The 10,353-nt window shown below is 46.6% G+C and overlaps 1 protein-coding gene across 6 annotated transcripts in view; it reads left to right on the top strand.

Moving 5' to 3' along the window:
- The first annotated feature begins 3,763 nt into the window (after positions 1-3,763).
- Positions 3,764-10,353, top strand: part of SMAD2 (SMAD family member 2) — an 88,292-nt gene continuing 81,702 nt past the window's right edge. For 2 of the 6 annotated variants that reach the window (XM_078435267.2, XM_060613788.3), the window contains exons 1-2: positions 3,764-3,878; positions 4,213-4,298. The gene's annotated coding sequence lies outside the window, so the exon portion shown is untranslated. Of the gene's footprint in view, positions 3,934-4,022; positions 4,299-10,353 lie in introns of those variants that run through there. The other 4 variants (XM_078435266.2, XM_060613789.3, XM_060613790.3 and 1 more) reach the window with 4 other exon arrangements.

The following is a 10,353-nucleotide window of genomic DNA, read 5'->3' as shown; positions in this document are numbered from 1 at the left end:
ACTGAGAACAAGATGCTGTCCTTGTCCTTCAGGAATTTACAATCTACACGGGGGAGACAAAACATACACATGAAAAGTTAAAAAAACTGCTCAAGACTAAACTAACTGATCAAGGCATTAATCAAAGCGAAGTCATGGTATGTAAATCATTTTGACTACGAGAGAAAATTCAGAGGTGAGTGATATCCTTTGGGCTGGAGTAACCAGGAAGGGTTTTATAGATTTATCAGAGGAGATGGAATAGGAGTTATATCTTTTGAAATATCAGCAAAAGGACAGATTTTTTAAAAACTCAAACTGCCTAAGAATTAATGATGGAATTTAAGTTTTCCAACTTGTGACTCCACAGATCTCTTTCCAAAAGCAATCACCATTACTATTTGTCTTCTGTGTCTTTCCAATACATTTAACTACTTTTAAATTGCTTCTGAATTGATTTTTTTTTTAAATTTATTTATTTTGAGAGAGCGAGAGAGCAGGGGAGGGCCAGAGAGAGAGAGAGAAAGGGAAAGAGAACCCCACGCAGGCTCCATGCCGTCAGCACAGACCCCAATGTGGGGCTTGAACCCATGGACCGTGAGATCATGACGGGAGCTCAAACCAAGAGTCAGATGCTTAACCGCCTGAGCCACCTAGATGCCCCTGAATTGATTTTGCAATATCTATCCACATAAAAATAAGACTCAATACAATTTATACAATAGGGACCTACTGTTAGGTCTGTCTTGAGGTACCCCAGTGGATTTCCAAGCTGGTTGTTGCCACGACAATCTCTGCTCCATCTGCCTTTAGTTTCTGTCTTGACCCACTTTAGTTTAGATGCATTTCTGGCAGAGGGGACAGTAGGCATGCTCCCACTTCTAAGCCCTTTGGGGACATCATTGTAGTCAGGTTTCCCCTCCTCCCCTTTCCTCAATCCCAGAGGTCCTGAAAAGCTCCCTACAGGGAAGAGTTAGGAACCCAGATTTTGACACTTCGGAGAGATGGTCTAATGTAGACCTCAAGCATATTACCCATTTACTTAATGTACCCCAAAGCACCTGACTCCCATATTGGGAGCAGATTCTTCTGGAATCCCAGCCACCCTTGCTTTTGTTTCTACTCCTACTCACCCACGTGGACACCCAAGTGCACATCCGGGTCACAAAGGAGAAAATATTTGTGTGACCCAGGGTAGCTTTTTTTAAGTTATTTCATATTAAAACTGTTGGCTTGTGTCAGCAGGAAGAAGAACCAAAAATCAAACACAGCCTTCCTACTTCTAAATGGAACAGCCTTTGCCCTAGACTATCCTCCCTGCTGTCTCTGGGAAGTGGAAATAGAAATCTTAGGAGGTGGAACAGCTCCACCAATTGGCTTCCCGGGTCTGCTTCACAAGCTAATTTTTAAAAGGGGTGACTATAGCTGTCCCTAAACTGACAATGGTAGAATCCACCCTGGAGGTAAACTTGTGAAGAATTTCTGCCGAGTACGTTCATCTTAGCACAAACAGAAAGGAAGAAATGATAACGACTATTGACTTTCCTTCCACTTCAAAGCCCTATGCTCTTCATGGTCATATTTATTTTATTGAATCACCACGTAACTATTTTTATTTAAAAAAAATTTTTTTTAACGTTTTTTTTTTTTTTTTTTTAACGTTTATTTATTTTTGGGACAGAGAGAGACAGAGCATGAACGGGGGAGGGGCAGAGAGAGAGGGAGACACAGAATTGGAAACAGGCTCCAGGCTCTGAGCCATCAGCCCAGAGCCTGATGCGGGGCTCGAACTCACGGACCGCGAGATCATGACCTGGCTGAAGTCGGACGCTTAACCAACTGCGCCACCCAGGCGCCCCTTTAACGTTTATTTTTGAGACAGAGAGAGAGAGCATGAACAGGGGAGGGGCAGAGAGAGAGGGAGACACAGAATCTGAAGCAGGCTCCAGGTTCTGAGCTGTCAGCACAGAGCCCGACGCGGGGCTCGAACTCACAGACCACGAGATCATGACCTGAGCCGAAGTCGGACGCTTAACTGACCGAGCCACCCAGGCGCCCCATGACGTAACTATTTTTAAAGAGCCATCATTGCAGGTTAATTCCACTTGTCAAAGCTCACAGATTGGGAACACAGCAGCATTCAAAACTACAATTTGCTTAACTCCAGGGCTTCCATATTGGAGGAGGTGGTAGAAATGAACATCTTGATGGTCTGGAAAACCTGCAGGACACAGAGAATGGCCAACTATCTCTCCAAGTCCGTTTGAAGGCACGCTCTTCAGGGAAGCTTTCATTTCTGAAAAGAAAGAGTATGCTTCAAAACTCTTGCTGTTGAAAATGGTCACCTGGCCTGTTAGAAAACAGATGTGTACTACCAAGTGTCTCTTTCCTCGTTTGTCTTGAGCTCCCCGTTGAAGCCACAAAGTAAGGATGGAGGGGGATGAGTGCGGGCCACGGAGCCAAGAAAACTGAGTTCCGGTCTTGCTCTGGCACCAACTACCCGTGTAAGACCTGTTCCTCTTCGTCTTTGGCTCTGTGGTGCTCCCCGCCAAACGTAGTAGGTGCTTAATAAATACTTGATGTGATTAGCTGGGTTCAATGTTTCAGCATAGGCTTGGGTGTCCGTAGGGTACAAGCGACAAGATTACTGAAGTGCAGACACCCACCCACCAGCCTTGGACAGCCAGCAGCTTAGGGCCTTGTATCGCACATGTGCGAAGTTGGAGCCTAAGAACATCGCCTCATCAGTGGAGAATTGAAGAGGAAGGGAAGATAACCCAGCAATTAGGGAGCATCGTGCTAAGCGCTTATCTTTTAGACTTCGCAAGGATCTTTTAGAGCATGCATGACTAGCACCATTTTTAACGAAGACAGAACCAAGATTCCGGTTCTACCTAAATACCTGGCATCCCTTACCCTGGCTCCTAAACCCCGTAAAAATCCCCTCCTTGGGCTTATTTACATCTCGGACCCCGCCCCGTTTACCACCACGAGGGCCCCGCCCACTCGTTCGCCTCTGGGCGGGCCCAGGGTGGGTCGGGTCCTCGGGCTTCTGCGGACCCGTTTTCTGCCCCATCTCGTCCTGTCCCCGAGGCGGACCCCGGGCCCCCTCAAAAGATGAGCACGTGTCCACTCCCGGCTTGAGTACGGAAGGTGGACTAGGCGGCGGCCCCCACAGGCCCCACCCAATGGCGCTGGCAGGAGACCGGGGAGGGGCCCCGGGCCCAGGCGATGAGTGAGGGGTGGTCGGCAGCTCGGCGGGTTCCGTGCCTTCCCTTCCCCTGCTCATCTCTCCCCTCCCCTTCTCTTCCCAGAGCCTCGTGGGAATCGCGCCCCAGACGTAGTCAACCGAAACCGCGGGCGTCCCACTCCGCCTCATCGTCGGCCGCCCGGCAGCCCTCCCGCCCGGCCGCGCCTCGCCTCACGCTCTACGGGGGAGGCGGGACCAATCAGCGAGCGACGTCTCCCTTCCGATTCGAGGCCCCCGACGCGCGGCTCACACCCCGAGCACCGCGCGCGCTGATTGGCTGCGCGCGCCGCCGGTCCGGCCGGGAGGGCGGGGCGGCCAAAGGGAAAGAAGGTGGGGAGGTAGTGGCCCGCGACTCTCCGAACCCCGCTCGCGCCCCGACCCTTCCCGGGTGCTCGGCCTCCTTCCTTCCCTCCTCCGCTCACCCCGTCTTCCGTGCGCGCCGAGCGCTGCGCTCGGCCGGCGTGCCTCGCGCCCTAACGGGCGGCCGGGGGCGCCAATCAGCGGGCGGCAGGGTGCCAGCCCCGGGGCTGCGCCGGCGAATCGGCGGGGCTCGCGGCCCGGGGTGGGAGGCGGGTCTACCGCGCGGCCGCGGCGGCGGCGGAGCAGCTCCCAGCCAGCAGCCAGCGAGCGCCGAGCGAGCCGCCCGGAGGTGGGTGCGCCGCGCCGCTGCGGCCGGCGGCGGAGGGCGCAGGGCGGAAGCGGAGGTGGGCCGGCGGGAGCGGCGGGGGAGGGCTTGGCCGTCCGGGCGGCCCGAGGGGTGGGGGATGCGGACGGGCGCGCGCCTGAGGGGAGGAGGGGCGGCGGCGGCGGCGGCGGGACGCGCGTCCCCACCCCCTCCCTCCGGCGGGCGGTGGCCGAGCCCGCGCCCCCTCCCCGCGCGCCGGGCCGCGGGCCGGGCAGTGGCTGGGGGGCGGGGCGGGCCGGGCGGCCGCGAGAGTGTTTTCAGTTCCGCCTCCAATCGCCCCTTCCCCTCTCCCCGCCAGCCCCTCATCCCATTCGGAAGAGGAAGGAACAAAAGGTCCCGGACCCCCGGCTCTGACGGGGCGGGACCCGGAGCCTCGGCGCGCAGGTAAAGCGGCGGCGCCCGGCGGGCCCTCGGGGCTAGGGGTGTGTTTGTGTCGGGCTCGGGTCGGCGAGGCTCGCCGCGTCACATGGCCGCGGGGGCTGGGGGCCGGGGTGTGGCGGGGCCGGACGGCCCGGAGGGGAAGGGGTCGGTGCCCGAGCTGCTCCTCCGGGAGCTGGGGCCGGCCGGGGCCCGTCCCCTCCGCCGCGAACGCGCTTGGTAGTTTGTGGTTCTGATTTTCAAAGCCGGAGGGACGGAGCTCTCGTTTCGGGAGTTGTTGGCAAGCCGTGTTAGGAGCGTGCGATACTTCGCTTCCACTTTCCTCCCCCCGCCCTCGCCCCGTAACCTTTGTTAACCATTATAGTCCCGGGGTTCTGAATTGCTTGTGTGTACTCTCACAAGCACGCACACAGCTGATACTCTGCCGAGATCCTTCTGCATTCACTTGTGAAAGTTGCTCTGCGAGCGGAGCCCATTAGTTTTTATCACACGCCTTTAGGAAAGCACGCTAATTGATTCGCGTATTTCAAACTTGGTTTACAAATTGCAACTCTGTTTTGTTTTCTCTTGGGGGATACTGTCCTTGGGTTGGGTACTTTGGGCTTTTACTTAACCTTTTTGTGGTTATGGTTTCCTTTTGATCCCAAACAAAAGGAAAACAATACCTAGGTTGGTTTTGTTGTTCCTTCCTCTTGACCCCTTGAAAGTTAAATACTACCGGTTTCTTGTCAATTAAACCTTTAATTAGAAAGGCATCTCCAGGTGAAACGAGTTTGGAAGCATTTTTCCATCAAAATCGTGTCTTGTTTGTTACAGTTTGGAGTGTCCTAAATTTTGTTTTAAACTTCTGAAGTAACACATGTAAAGTAACTGTTAATGGATAAATAGGTGGCCACACAAACTTAACTTGGGAGTAATTACATCTTTCAAAAGTGCTCCTTGAAATTTGAATTAATTTATAGAATTCTTCATAATTCTGTAATCTTTGTTCCTTTTCATTTTTTTCCTGGTTTTATATGAATTGAACCTGTATCACTGATCGTAAGGATGTTTTTCCTTGAGCCACATAAGAATTAATTTGCTATTACTCTGAAAATACATTTGCTTTTCTAGTTTTGACCCCCTTTAAAATGTTTTCTTTAGATAGAAATGTAAGTTAAGTAGTTAAATGAAGTTTGAAGAGTTTTAATGTAAATACATAAATATGTGAAGCAGATATAACAGAGATGGGAGACATAATGTAAAATAGATTTCATAAATGTATACTAGTTTGAGGATTTTTCTCATTTGCTTTAAAAAACCATACAGGATATTGGAGGAATTTTCTCAACCAGAAGTTTATTTAGCAAACATTTATATTAAATTTGAAAAGTAACACTGATTTTTGTTTTCAAAGTTCCTTAATTTTTGCCATAAAATTAGTCGTGGTAATAAATAAGAATATGTTGAGTCTAAGTGCTCACTTAGTACTCTTAATGTTAAAATTGAGTTTAAAGTAGTTCATTGGCAAGTTTTAATCAATGTGATTGGAAATATCCATTTCTGGGCTTGTTTAGTAAGAAATTGCTCTCAGAACTTTGCTTTTATGCATTGTAGTTGTGTCTTCTAAAGTGCTTTTACATTGTAGGTGTTCAGCAAAAGTTTGCTTTTTCATGGTTGTAACTTACCTGTGCCTAGCCGAAAGTGATCAAATCTACACAATCTGTAAGGTTCGTGTAATAATAGTCCTGTAAGAAACCATGAGGGGTAATTTCCTGTTGTTTGTGGCTTGTCAGGCCTGGTATGTGTTTTAACTAAGTAGGAATTTGGGGTTGGTTTTGTATATTTCAGCAGTCACTCTTTAATAGGAGCAAAGGTTATTTCTACTTCAAGATGGCAAAAGGTCCCCTTTTCATTTTCATATTGTGAATATTAGAATCATATTGTTAGCATGTTCACGTTGGGGGGAGATATGTGGCTGCATAGCCTGCTGATCAAAGACCCATTTATTAAGTTTTTGTATTTAGGTGATATTTTCAGTTTTGGCTCTTATAAATGCCTGAATGCTCTCCTTATTCTATTGGTTTTGTACTTTAGGACTCCAAAGGCCTTGTTTTAGAACAGCTTTTTTTATACAGGTGTTTTTGTAATGCTTATAAAAGCTGTATTTGGCGCAGTCCGGCAGATGGGGGCTCATTCATGTTCTTGGGACGAGAGTCATTTTTAGAGGGTGGAGAGGGGCATGTCTTTTAGATCCCTTGTCTTTTGATGGGAGGAGAGGAACCGTTGTTAAGCTTTTAGTTTTTGTGAGATGAAAGCTGTTTTCCACTAAGTATTGCAAGGGTATGTCAGAAGTGAGAAATCCAAAGATTTCAAAACCAATTCAGGAGAGGTTATACATTTATTCAACAAATAACTTGTATTTATTGAACAAGTAGCATTTATTCAACAAGTAAAACAGGCTTTGCTGTGTGTCAGGCCCTGGACTCGGCAATAGAGTAACAGGGAACAAGTATACCCCTGTTCCTTAATGGAATTAGAAAAGTAGAAACTCCTTCTATCTCCTGCCTTGTCCTCCAGTCTTCAGAGTAAGGAAATCACTTTATTGTACAAATTGAGGGAGCTTGCGATATGTTACTGAGCCAGTTTCTAAAGTATGCTTGCATTGCATGCTTTACTGTAGAGGACATTACCAGGGAAGACAAGTGTTAACTCATAGTGTCACTGGGAACAGTCTGTAGTTTGGGGAGGAGCTTGTCATCAGTTTTTCACTATCTATACAACTGAGGATGTGGCCAGTGTTTCAGAAACACATCTGTTGCTGAACAGGTGAACACTTACAGAGCTAAACTTCCTTCGGCCTTAGTTTGACTATCCATTGCCCTTTAGTTATAGAAAGTGGCTGGAGAAAGGAAGCAAACCTGCATCAGACACATTCCAGTGAAAGAATTGGAAATAAAGTGCAAAGACAATGACCGACATCGAGAATAAGGATTGGGCTATAATCTCATGTAGTAGGACGGCCATGGGTTGTGGCATCAGAGAGACAGGCTAATAGTTGGTTTCTCAGTTACTATGTTGGGCAAATTGCTTAACTCCTGAGCCTTGTTTTTCTGGCTGAAAATGATTGTAAGGATACCTGCCTCTTCAGGTTATTACGAGGATTAAATGATTGTGGTTGAAGTACCTAGAACATTGCCTCAGACATAGGGTCCTCCCAGGTGATCTGTTGCTCTCTTGTAGCTTTCTTTTTTCTTTTCTTTTCTTTTCTTGAGTTTATTTTGAGAGAGTGAGAGGGGAAGCACAAGTTGGGTAGGGGCAGAAAGACTTCCAAGCAGGCTCCACCCTATCAGTGCAGAGCCCGACATGGGACTTGAACTCATGAACCCGGAGATCATGACCTTAGTGAGGTGAGATCAAGAGTTGGGCCCTTAACCAACTGAGCCACCCAGGCGCCATGTCTTCTGGTTGTAGCTTTCAGCAGTTCTTTTTAAGCTAAAGTTCTAGTGATAGGAGAGCCATCGAGACCCTTAATCGGAACCTGTTGGCATTTATTTCAGGTGTTTCTAACAAAGTTATCTAGCTTCTAAACCCACAGTAGATTAGAAACAAGTAGATTGTGAGTAATGTGGGAGGTTAAGAGGAGTTGGGGGGGGTGGTGGGGTAGGAGGATGGGGAACTGTTTTAGCCTATGTGTGTCTGGAAAGAAAAAAAACAGATAACAGCCTGGTGAGGATAATAGAGATAATCTACAGGACACAAAACAAATATTCAGAGCCTAACTAGCATGTCTGGGACCATTCAGTGCAGGACCAGACCTGAAAGCGTAGTAATGAATGTTCATCAATTAGCTTAAGCCATGTTTGGGAAAATCTTTTTAAGAGTGCAGTAATCTACATAATATGCTTTAGATTGTCATTTGGGATGATTAGCAAATATTCTTAAAGGGGTAGAACATTGTGCCATATAGAATGACTTGTTTTGTGAAAGATCCACAGGACCTACTATGAGCAAGATGTTTTTCATTTGTTTTGCTATTTAGAGCTCCACTGTTCGTGACTGAGAAGCCTTTCATGCTAGGCCAGTAGTAAAGAAAGGTGATCTAAGTGCTGTAGCACCCCATGCCACCCCCTTTTTTTGGAGTAGGTCATTCCTTGTCAGTCTGCAGGGGTGTCAGCTAAAACATTTCACTCAGGCTTCAAGATGGTGTGCTAGAGATTCCGAGGACTGAACAAGTATGGACAGTTGGCTAGCCTGTCTGTTGAGGGCTTCTTGCCTCTTATGTGTGACTTTGACCCAGTATTTAGCCTTAATAATTTTTTTTTTAGATTATTCTCCTTCCTACCCGGGAAGAGTTACTTTCTAAATCTACTCCGTTAAATGCTAATTGGTGACCTTGTAACACATAGCCTTAGCCTTTTTTTTTTTTTTTTCCCAGTAGTACACAAGTAATTCAATGTTACTCATTTAAAAATGAGTTTGAGGCTTATGGCTTGTCTCTGATCAATTTTGATCATTATTCCAGATTGTTATAATTGCAATGTATTCAATTAGGGCATATTTCAGTGCTGATTCTAGCTAGTCATGTCAAGGATAGCCCTCAGCTTCAGTTTCTGTAATTTCATGTGGGGAGAATATAATTTTGCCAAGCTAGATGGATTTAGACACTGCCTTTGATTTGGCCAGATAGCCAGAAATATTAAGCTAATTCTGTGACTTACATTCTAGAGTACACAGGGTGTACATTCCTCTTAGATGTAACTGAGCCACAGTAATAGGGCTGGTGCCTGGTAATTTAGATCTCTTTAAGTTTGGGCTCTTAAGAAAACAGAGATCCTAGTGAGTGACTTTAATCCCATTAAAATTTGTGAGTTTATTTCATTGTAATATGAAATGGTCACTAATTCTTCTAGCTAGTCCTGTGATTTTTCTTTTTCTTTCTTTCTTTCTTTCTTTCTTTTTTTTTTCTTTTTTTTTTTTTAGTCCTGTAATTTTTCAAAATCTGGAATTACTTTGGCCTGAGGATGAGAGCAGCGGAAAGTAAGTGTAGACTTTAGTTGCTATCTGTTCAGTACTTGTGCCCAGTTTGCGTCTGAAAACCTGCATTTCCTTAAATCTGGTGTCCTCCTAACTCCCTTCCATTTTGGGGGAGGGCATAGTTTCAGGCTTAATGTGTTCAGTTGATAAGGAAGAATAATCTTGGGGGGAGCCATTGGAAGTCCATCAAGTTCGTTACCTTGATTCAAAAAAGATGCCATCTGAGCAAGTAACATGGGAAATCTGTGATCTTGTAATTTGCCTGTGTCTAAGGTAAAGTGCATTTTCATATGCTGCTTCAGCTCTTCCAAAAATTCTATAAAGAGATAATGGTTAGGGGCGCCTGGGTGGCTCAGTCAGTTGAGCATCCTCCTTCTGCTCAGGTCATAATCTCGCGGTTTGTGAGTTCGGGCCCCCACGTTGGGCTCTCTGCTGACAGCTCGGAGCCTGTAGCCTGCTTCAGATTCTGTGTCTCCCTCTCTCTCTGCCCCCTCGTCTGCTCATACTGTGTCTCTGTCTCTCAAAAATAAATAAATGTTAAAAAAAAAAAAAAAAGATAATGGTTAAACTTTTGTGAATATTAAGGAAATGCTCTATTTTAATCTCATGCTTCTTTACAAAATATGGGGAGGCGAATCTGATTTGCAAAGTTCACAGAATAAACTCCTGATAAATGCTACAATGGAAGCAGGGCCGTGAGCTTTCTCCCTTGATTTGAATGACCTATGGAAACTTTTTTGTTGACTAGAGATGTTCTATCTGTGGCAGTGAATGCAAATTTTCCATGCTTAGACCAGCCTTTTACTTCACAGACAGGTGGTTAGGCAGTAGTTCATGTAAACTGGCCATTTAAACTTTTATTTATAAACTGTTTTAAGTATCAGAGGGTTCAGCTTTGGTCTGAGGTTTGTACGTCATTTCTGCTTTGAGCCAGTAGTTTTCAGACTTAACACGTGCACGCTCGCGTGCGCACGTACACACACCCACCCACCCCTGTATCCGCACAACAGCACCCAGAACGTACAAAACGTTATGCAGAATCTCA

The sequence above is a fragment of the Panthera onca genome, chromosome D3, assembly GCF_046562875.1.
Source record: "Panthera onca isolate mPanOnc1 chromosome D3, mPanOnc1 haplotype 2, whole genome shotgun sequence".
In the NCBI taxonomy this organism is placed as follows: Eukaryota; Metazoa; Chordata; class Mammalia; order Carnivora; family Felidae; genus Panthera; species Panthera onca.
Note: the sequence above shows the minus strand (reverse complement) of the source record. Positions and strands in the feature narration are given on the sequence as shown.